The sequence below is a fragment of the Macrotis lagotis genome, chromosome 5 (genome assembly GCF_037893015.1).
Source record: "Macrotis lagotis isolate mMagLag1 chromosome 5, bilby.v1.9.chrom.fasta, whole genome shotgun sequence".
NCBI classification, from domain to species: domain Eukaryota; kingdom Metazoa; phylum Chordata; class Mammalia; order Peramelemorphia; family Peramelidae; genus Macrotis; species Macrotis lagotis.
In genome coordinates, this window is record NC_133662.1 from 113,402,921 (window position 1) to 113,413,119 (window position 10,199).

The 10,199-nt window shown below is 40.0% G+C and overlaps 1 protein-coding gene across 1 annotated transcript in view; it reads right to left on the bottom strand.

The window, feature by feature from the left end:
* The window catches only part of TRAF3IP2 (TRAF3 interacting protein 2), a 70,244-nt gene extending 63,219 nt beyond the window's left edge, over window positions 1–7,025 (bottom strand). Inside the window, exon 1 of the mRNA XM_074187378.1 lies at window positions 6,643–7,025. The gene's annotated coding sequence lies outside the window, so the exon portion shown is untranslated. The remainder of the gene's footprint in view (window positions 1–6,642) is intronic.
* Between the last annotated feature and the right edge of the window lie 3,174 nt (window positions 7,026–10,199).

Sequence of the window (10,199 nt, forward strand, 5' to 3'; positions counted from 1 at the left end):
CTGGAAGAAGATAAATAGTATAGTAATTAAATGGAGTAAGAGCAGGAGTGAGGCTCCTGGATAATTAATAAGCTGGCTAACTGATTCCTAAGAAAGCAAAAGAAAAAAAAAAGTTAGATTTCAACAGCTGCTTGAGATATCCAATTTATCTTTTTTGGTCAGCAATAGGGTGAATAGAATTCTTTTGCAATCTCTACAACCTCTGATGGATAGGTGTTTCTCTTGTTAATACAGGCAACACTTCTATCTCAGTTTTATACAGATTTACATATGTTTCAAGATTGCCATTAGGAAGGTCCAAAAAATCTATCTGACTTTTGTCAGAGCTTCAGCTACAGTTTTTTAATGTCTTGCTTGGTTACTGGTAAGAAATATTTCATAAGAAGGTTCTAAGAGCCAGGAATAATAAAAAAAAAAACATTTAAAACTTTGCTAGTAAAAAATAATAATAAAATAAAACTGATACTACCCAGTACCTCTCATCCCCTCCCCCAAATGTATGCCAGCTTCATAGCATTGGTCTTCTTGGTAAATAATTGTGAAGGTTTTAAGTGAACTGTTTGGCCAAGAGTCAAACTCTAGCCAACAAATGCTTCCAACCTTACTTGCAAAATTTCCCAGACATAGAAGTTCTTCCGTTTCTCTTGCCAGAGGATTTGAAATAGTGGCAAGTGTTGGAGCCAAGGGAGCCCTAACTGCCCTTTAAAAAAAAATCATGCTCAGTAATTCTCCCTATGCAATGAATTGCTCTAAATTCAATTGGCTTTGAATATTTTTTTGAAACTTGAGTGTGGGAGTTACAGACTATAGGGAATGATCAGACAACATTTCTTTGCTAATGGACCATAAACATTCAAAAAGCTGAAACCATCATATGTGTCCAATTCAACTCAACGGAGCTTTGATTAAACCCTGATGGTATACAAGACACAGTGTTAGTTATTAGGAAAAACAAGACATTAAAAGACTGTAGCTGAAAGTGTATGACAGAGATCTGGGAAGGTGGCACTTGAGTCTTCAAGAAAGCTAAGGACTGTAAGAGGCCAAAACACAAAGAGAATGTCTTTCCAGCATTTGAAAAGAAATGGCATAAAAGAAGGAGATGGAAAGGCAAGTTCTGGAAACAGCAAATATTCCAGATAAAAGAACATCAGGTGTGTAGAGGGAAAGAAGAAGAACAAACCTGGAGTCTGGAGAGGGCCGTTTAGCTAGAAGTCAAAATCAAGAGGATGGAGGAATGACAATACTGGAAATTCCTGGAACTAGAAATTATTTCCTAATTTGGCAGAGTACAACCAAGTCTCCTAGGGCAAATAACTTCTATGGCTGAACTCAAATGTGTGCCTGCACACACACGCATGTATCCTCACAAGCCAAACAGGGAAGGGAAGGAAGGCTGTCAATCAAGTGGTAGAGAAGGCAAAGATATGGTGGCAAAGCTCCATCAATCACCTCAGTATTTCTTGGCATCAGATCCGAAATAAGAGAGTGAAGCCCCAGACACGGCCTGGTTGAGGGCTCATGAAAGCACCCACTCTACAGTCACCTTCAATTCTCCTCTCTCCAAGGCTCATCTTCAAGACCTGTGTTTAGGCTTATATGTCTGCTCATATGTAGACACAAGAATATACATGAACAACTGAAGAGAGGTAAATCTAGGCAAATATGGAAGACACTGTGGACTTGAGATGCATGAGAAGATAGAGGGACAGCTGGGAAGCAGAAACTAGTTTAGGACTGATGAGCATGGAGTTCATGAGAGACCCTTAAGAAAAAGTTTCCTAATACAAAAATGACATATCACAGAGAAGCAATGGGATTATATTAATTAAAAAAAACACAACCACAAAAACAGATATTTGACTTGGGGTTGTCTCTCTGTTAGAATGGAAGCTTCTAGAGGGCAGGAATTGTTCCACTTTTGTCTTTGTATCTCAGAGTCTATTAAGCAAACATTAAGAGCAGCCAGATGGTTCAGTAGAAACCTGAGTTCAAATGCTACTTTCAGATCCTGGACAAATCACTTCATCTCTATTAATCCACTGAAAAAGAAAATGGCAAACCTCTCCAGTATCTATGCCAAAAAAGTCCCATGATCAGTGTGATTCATGACTGAAATATGGTAGATTGATTGATTCATTCATTCATTAACAATAATAGTAGCTAATTTGGAACTATGCCCAAAGGGCAACAAAAATGTGCATACCCTTTGACCCAGCAATACCACTACTGGTCTATATCCTGAAGAGATGAAGAAAAAGGGTAAAAAGGTCACTTGTACAAAAATATTCATAGCAGCCCTGTTTGTGGTGGCAAAGAATTGGAAATCCAGTAAATGTCCTTCAATTGGGGAATGGCTTAGCAAACTGTGGTATATGTATGTCATGGAACACTATTGTTCTATTAGAAACCAGGAGGGACGGGATTTCAGGGAAGCCTGGAGGGATTTTCATGAACTGATGCTGAGTGAGATGAGCAGAACCAGAAAAACACTGTACACCCTAACAGCAACACGAGAGTGATGTTCAAACTTGAAGGACTTGCTCCTTCCATCAGTGCAACAATCGGGAACAATTTTGGGCTGTCTGAAAAGGAGAGTACCATCTGTATCCAGATAAGGAGCTGTGGAGTTTGAACAAAGTGCAAGGACTATTCCCTTTAATTTAGAAAAAAAATAGATATCTTATTGTCTGATCTTGTTACCTCTTAGAATTCTTGTCTCTTCTCTAAGGATTTCTCTCTTTCTAATGATTTCTCTCTCATCACACCCAATTCGGATCAAGGTACAACATGGAAACAAAGTAAAGACTGACAGATTGCTTTCCGTTGGGGGGGAGTAAGATTGGGGGGAAAATTGTAAAACTCAAATAATATCTTTAATAAAAATTAATTAAAAAACAATAATAGCTAACATTAATATAGCACTCTTTTCCAGGCATTGTGTTTTCATCCATTATGAAGGATCACATTGGGGTGGGGCAGCACAATGAATAGAGCACTGACCCTGGAGTCAGATGGACCTGAGTTCAAATCCAACCTCAGACACTTAATGCTTACTTAGCTATGTGACCTTGGGCAAGTCACTTAACCCCATTGTCTTGAAAAAAACAAAAAGAAAAGGGATAGAACACATTATTTAATGGGTCTTGTTTTTGCTCTCATTATTTTGCCATTGATGCTTACGGTTTATCTATACTTTATAAAAGGAATACAAGATTTTCTGTAGCAGAAAGTTCAGAAGTTCAAAGGATTCTCTTGTAGCACATTCAACAATATGTAAAGATACAAATATAATTTAGGCAAGCTATATACAGTACTCTCCCTTGTATCTCTCTTCTTCTTCTTCTTCTTCTTCCTCTTCCTCCTCCTCCTTCTCTCCATTAAAAAAGAATTCTCCAAATATTATGAATTTTCTTCTCTTCCTTTTTCATTTTCAAAGACCCTGACAGATGCTATCTTTCTCTGTCCCTTGGACCCACTATGCTTCCACCTTCTTCCTAGATTGACTTTGCTTCCTGATTTGCCAATCGTATGAGCACACATGTGTTACTGGTTATAAGGGGAGAGTTTGAAGGAGAACTGTAGAAAGAGGAAATTACAAGCTATGTGACCTCAGACAATACATAAAACTTTTCTGAACCTACCTATTTCAACTTGGTTGTTGTGAGAAAAGCATTTTTTTAAAGTTAAGTGCTAAAATTATTTTTATTTTGTGTAGGTCTGGGATTTCATCTGTATAGTATATCCTCAGTTGAGGTCAACTTCTACTAATGAAGATCTATATGGAGTCTTAGTTGCTTTGGGGCACTAAAAGGTTAAGGGACTTTCCTATGATCACAAAGTGTGTGTTATAGGCAGGACTTGAACCCACGTCATGCTCACTTGGACCAGCTGTCTATCCAATACATCATGCTATCTCTCAAACTGCTAATTATCATCATCATCATCATTATTTTTATCAGTAGTGGAATGGTAGTCCAAGTTAGTAGTTGGAGGAGGAGGAGGAGGAGGAGGAGGAGGAGGAGGAGTAACTCATGAATTTTGACAAATCCCTGGGGAAGCAAGTCACTAGGAATGTCCCTACTTAGTGAGCATCTTAACCCAAAGAATATTTCCCCTGCCAAATTTTCCTGAAATGTCCCAAGTTACCTTCTTTGTTAGTTGAACTGGTAGCCCCCAAAGTAGTACAGTGACCATAATACTAAGAGTCTGACAAAGCTTGACTGATATAGGGCTGCAGCACCATAAAAATAGGATTGTGGCATGACATTTGGGAATCAGAGCTGTCTTGGCAGCTGAGGAATATTTAATTCAATGTTTGATAATGATGCTGACTATAAAATCCAGTAACTAAGCTCAGGTGATGCATCCTTGAAAACCCCAGAATCCCCTCAATATCTCACCCCAAAAGAAAACAAAAACATCCTAAACATACCCTTCAGACCTTAAATAAGGTATGGATTAGAAAGACAACTAATGCCACTTATTAAGGTATGTGCTGGATATTGAATTAGACTCTGAAGATTCAAAGATAGAAAGATTTAAGTGTATTTAGAGAGTCCTGATGTAGTCCCTGTCCTCAAAGAGCTTATATTTTAATGGAGAGATAGACTATAATAACAGATAAGTAAATATAGGTTATATACTAAATAAGTATACAGTTATTGGAGGAGGAGGAGGAGGAGGAGGAGGGCTCTAGGAACTATAAAAAACATAAAAGGTCTCTTGAAGGGACAGCATATCTCATTCAGCATAAACCTATTCTGAATTTCATTTATGGTGCCTGCTAGCAGTTGCCAGAAACACAAGAGAGCTGGGGGAAGGGAAAAAAGAAAAGAAGGAAATTGTTGCCTGGATAGCATTAAGTATTCTTTATGTCATCAAACAGGGTTTCTAATCACAGTTTGTCGATCTAGAGAGTATACAGGATGTGTTTTGTAGTTTCCTTTCTGAGGATATTAAAGGTGTCACAGACATTTATTATCCCCAGAAAAGAGTAATTTCAGCTACTCTGTAATTCTGCACTTCTCAGCTGCTAGGTTTCCCAATGAGTCCTCTGGACAGCACTTGCCTCACTTTAGATAGTGGAAGCTATAAAATGATTTTTTCTCCTAAACAAAGTTCATAAAGTTCGTTCTCTTTTCTGTTCTAATCAACATTATCCAACCCTGGTCCTACAAGTCACGTCTGAACCACAAGTAATCTTTTTTTTTTTTTTTTTAAGTTTTTTGCAAGGCAATGGGGTTAAGTGGCTTGCCCAAGGCCACAGAGGTAGGTCATTATTAAGTGTCTGAGGCTGGATTTGAACCCAGGTACTCTTGACTCCAAGGCCGGTGCTCTATACACTTCGCCACCTAGCCGCCCCCACAAGTAATCTTCTAGGGGGCACAGCTCTCAGCACTGCACCCCCATACTGTTTCAAAACTTATTGGTGAATCAGTGGGGAAGCAGAAGAGAGAAACTTGAGTAGAAGAGAAACAGCAAACAAATGAAGATGGGAGAGTGTTTTCCTCTTCTAAGCCCACTCTTCTCATCCTCCCATTTGCCTACAAATCGCAAATGGGATTTCACATTCCATTTTTCAAGCATTTATGGAACACTTACTCTCTAATTCAACAAGCATTTATTAAGTGCTTCCTGTGTGAAAGCCATTGTATTAGGTGCTGGGAATACAAAATAAAATAAAACCATTCCCTGCTCTCAAGAAAATTAGAATTGATTTGGTGTAACATACAATAAAAAAAATCCATTTATTCTATGGATTGCTAGTGGTATCACTGTGGGGGTTACAAAAATAACGTGGCTCAGGTAGACATCATTAAAAGAAAGGAAATAATTAGGTCACTGCTAAGACCATCTATCATAGCTCTCCCTGATGTAATGAAACTCAAGTTCTTTTTGGCGGCTGTCTGCTTCTCAGGGTGGGGGTGGTCTTTGCTATGCCAGGACCAAAGAGACCTCCCACCAAGTACAGAACATTCGAGAACATTCATCCGAGTTTGGCATCTACGATCCAGGATCCAGCACTTCTGGACTAGTTTTCCCTGAAGCTTCTTTTTCAGAGCCAGGAAACGAATGGCTTCTGGAGGGAAAACACAGCAGCCCACCAACTCACTGAAAATCGGGAGAAACTGCCTGGCCTCACTAAGCAAGTGTCGATTTTTCTCAGCTTTGAATCAGGGATGCAAGAAAACTCGGGAACTGTCTTCCCAGCGCCGCCACTGACGTCTGCGGTGGCCCGGGGCCAGCCACTTCCCTTTTGCCAGTCTTAGCTCTCTTCTCAGGACAAATGGGAATCTGTCATCTTATTGTGGGAACACCAGGTTCCCTCGGCAAATGTTTTCTCGGCCAAGACCCAGAACTGGGGAACAGGGTCCTGCTTCCCCCAAAGAGTTAATTTTTGCCTTCTTGATTGAAATTCGAAACCACCAAGCCACACTCAAGCAGAAGAGGGAAAGATTCCACAGGGCTCTTCTTTTCTCTAAACCAGAGCCCGGCGAAATAAAGGGGGAGGGGAGGAGGGGGATGGGCAAAGGAGACCGGCCATTTCAAGAGATGAGGAAGGAAAACACAATTCTTTTAAAAAAATGGGTCAGTGGCTGGAAAACAAGGCAGGGCAGCCGCAATCTGGAAACCACTCACCTTTAGAGACTCAGGATGGATGAAGCCTGACAGCCCAGGGATTGGGAAGAGGCAGAGAGAGGGGGGCCCCTCTCTCCCCCTCCCCTCTCTTGTCCCTTCTTAAACCGTCCTCAGGGTTTGGGTGACTCTGGGCGTCTCTGTCTCGCTCTGTCCTGTCTAGTCTCAGGTAAGTTGTAGAACAGGCTTTGAATCAGGAAGTGGGAGTTCTATGCAAATCACAACTGAGAACTAGAAAGCTCTGTCTCAATATTTTCCTGTGGGGGAGTGAACCTACGGCGAAGTCACTTTATTTCTTAAAACCGAAACCTCCTTCCTTCATGGACTAGAAAAGTCCAGCGACCAATTAGGTTTCCTCTCTCCCTGGGCGTCCAGGGCTAAAGAAGACGAGTGGAGGAATGCCAGGGGGACTTGGTGGCAACTCCCTCTGGCCCCAGCTCCCCGAGAAGCTCCCCCGGCTAATGGCTGTTCTGGCTGGTTAATTATTGTTATCAATTAGTCGAGGTCTCCCAATGGGAAGAGAAAGAGTGTTTCATGGGGAAAGAGCTTGAGAGGATTTGAAGTAAGGATCTGTTGGGGGATCTCTGGAAGAATCTTCCTAAGCTGTGTGAGCAACCTTGGCCAAAGCCCTCAGCAATCCGAGCCTGGGGGCGATAAGGTAAGGGGGTTCAGAGGACCCCTGGGACATTTTCTAGCCCTAAATAGGAAATCCTATAAAATGAAGAGGTTCCTATGGCAGAAGCTAATTTGATTGAAAACAAAACAAAACACCTTTGCTCCTTGAGTTCCAGAAAGATTCATTCTGAAGAGTTCCTTCTTTGAAGCATGGGGAATTCAGTGTATCCGTAAGCCACTCTTTTCAGGTTATGTTGTTCATCTGGGTTTCCTCCTTTCATCAGATCCATTTAATTCCCCTTCTTTTAGTCCATCAACCACTTGGTGCGGTGAAAAGCTCAGTTGGAATTAGGGTGAGAAGTCATTGGTCTAAATGTAGGCTCTGCCATATCTGGGCCTCAGTTTCCCCAAATGTATAGAGGATTGGATTGGTTAGATGATCTCTAGCTAGGTCCCTTCTGAGTCAATATATCACCCTCCTGATGTCTTTGCTTCTCTTTAAGAATGAAGGATGAAATGTATACCATGGAAACATTGTAAAGACTGACAAATTGCCTTCTGTGGGGGGTGGGTGGAGGGAAGTAAGATTAGGGGAAAAAATTGTAAAACTCAAAATAAATAAAATATTTAAAAAAAAGAATAAAGGATGAATGTCAACAAAGAAGTCTCTTCTAGATCTAAGTCTGAGTCAGCATCACCTGTGACTTAGGTGATAGAAGTCAGACTAAACAAAATAAAGAATATATGGTTCTTAAGGGTGGCTAGGTGGTGCAGTGGATAAAGCACCTGCCCTGGAGTAAGCAGTACCTGGGTTCAAATCCAGTCTCAGACACTTAATAATTACCTAGCTGTGTGGCCTTGGGCAAGCCACTTAACCCCATTTGCCTTGCAAAAACCTAAAAAAAATATATATATATATATATGGTTCTTTTCCTCTCCAGAAGCCCACAGTTTTATTAAGTCTTTTGGGATAAGAACTAAACCTATAGTTTCAGGGGAGGAAGTTCCTTCCCCTAATGTAAATCGTCAGAAATGGGGACAAATGGAAGTAATCCTAACTCTAGCCTTAAGTAGATACAATCTCAGATAGCCAGTCTCCTCCAACCCTCTCTGGTTTACACCAACTTCACTTGTGTAATTTATTTGGTAATCCAAGGGGGCCTCTCTACTCCCTGTGATTGCTAAATTATGCCATCCAGAGCAGTCTTGGGCAGGATTCTTTATTTTTTTTAATTTAAAATCTCAAAAAAATATTTATTTTTCAACTACATGCAAAGATAGTTTTCAGTAACCATTTTTTGTAAGGTTTTGAGTTTCACATTTTTCTCCCTTCCTCCCTTTCCTTCCCTTCCCCCAATAGAGAACAATCCAATATAGGCTATACACATATAACTACATTAAACATTTTCCCACATTAATCATATTGTGAAAGAAGAATCAGAACCAAGAGAGGGGGGGAAAGCCATAAAAAAATAAAACAATTTTGGAAATAGTAAGCTTTGGTTTGCATTCAGACACTATAGTTTCTTCTTTGGATGTGGATGGTATTTTCCATCACAAGTTCAGACAGGAATCTTACACAGCAAGATGTCTTCTTGGTTTTTGACCTCTCTGGCTCTTTTCCTAAGCAGTGAATATTTGGAATCTCTTCATTTCTGCATAAATGCTTTCTTTATCTTTTTATTTTATCCAGGTTTGTTTCTACATATATTGGGCCTAGTTCTTGAGATTATATTTATTCTACTGACAGTCTTCATTTACAAATAAGACTTAGCCCTTTGATCTCTGAACTCATCATTATCCTGAAGGATTGACCCGACTGGGGTATTCACATCTCATCAGAACCCACTGCCCTTCTGATTGGATCCACAGACTGAGGGGCTATGGGCTGCAGGGCTTCCTCATGTCCTACTAGCTATACTGCTTTTGAGCTCAAAACATCAAGAGAACACATTTTTTTAAAGTTCCTAGGTTAAAATTTTGCTTTAAGAAAATAATCTGGAGTTCTCACGGTCAACCCAGGAATACTTGCCATTGCTGGGCATTGAGAATAACTCGGTGACTCCCTGTAACCTATTGAATAAAGCCTTAACTCATTGACTTGGAGTATGAGGCCCTCCCCCCACCCCAGTCATGTACAACCTGAGCCCTACCACATACTCCAGGCTCCAGTCAGATTATATTTCTTGTACTGCAGTTATATTGCTCTTATCTTTGCTGTCAACATTCCTTATGTTTTAATTGACTTTAGCCAGATTCCTATCTGTTGTCTGCTGAAATCCTCCCCAATCTTCAAGACTGAACCTAAATGTCTTTTCCTCCATGATACAGAAATGACCCTCTCCTCCTCATAGCTCACATAGCACCTTACTTTCATGTGTCCCTAGACATTAACAAAGCTTTTTTTTAAAAAAGATTTAATAAATTCATTTTTTTCAACTGCAAGCAAAGGTAGTTTTTAACAATCATTTTTTTTAAGATTTTGAGTTTCACATTTTTCCCCCTCCCTCCTTCCCTCCCTTTCCTCCTACCTCCCCTTGACAGTGAGAAATCTAATATGGGTTATACATGTATAACTATGTTAAACATATTTCCATATTTTTCATGTTGTGAAAAAAGAATCAGAACAAAAAAAGAAAAACCATGAGAAGGAAAAAACAGAAAACATGAAACAAATTTTAAAAATTGAAAATAGTATGCTTTGTCTGCATTCAGCCTCCATAATAGTGACTTCTCTGAATATGGATGGTATTTTCCATCACAAGTCCCTTAGAATTGTTTTTCTTATATCATTGTCCTTCTGAGAAGAGCAAATCTGTGTTGTTGTTACCATGCTCTTCTCTCCCACACTTAGGGCCTGACTCTGTGTTCACTTGTGCTACTTCAAGTCCCTTCTTTTCTACACAGAGGCTGAACCAATCGTCCTCAATACAGTTGCTTGTTTA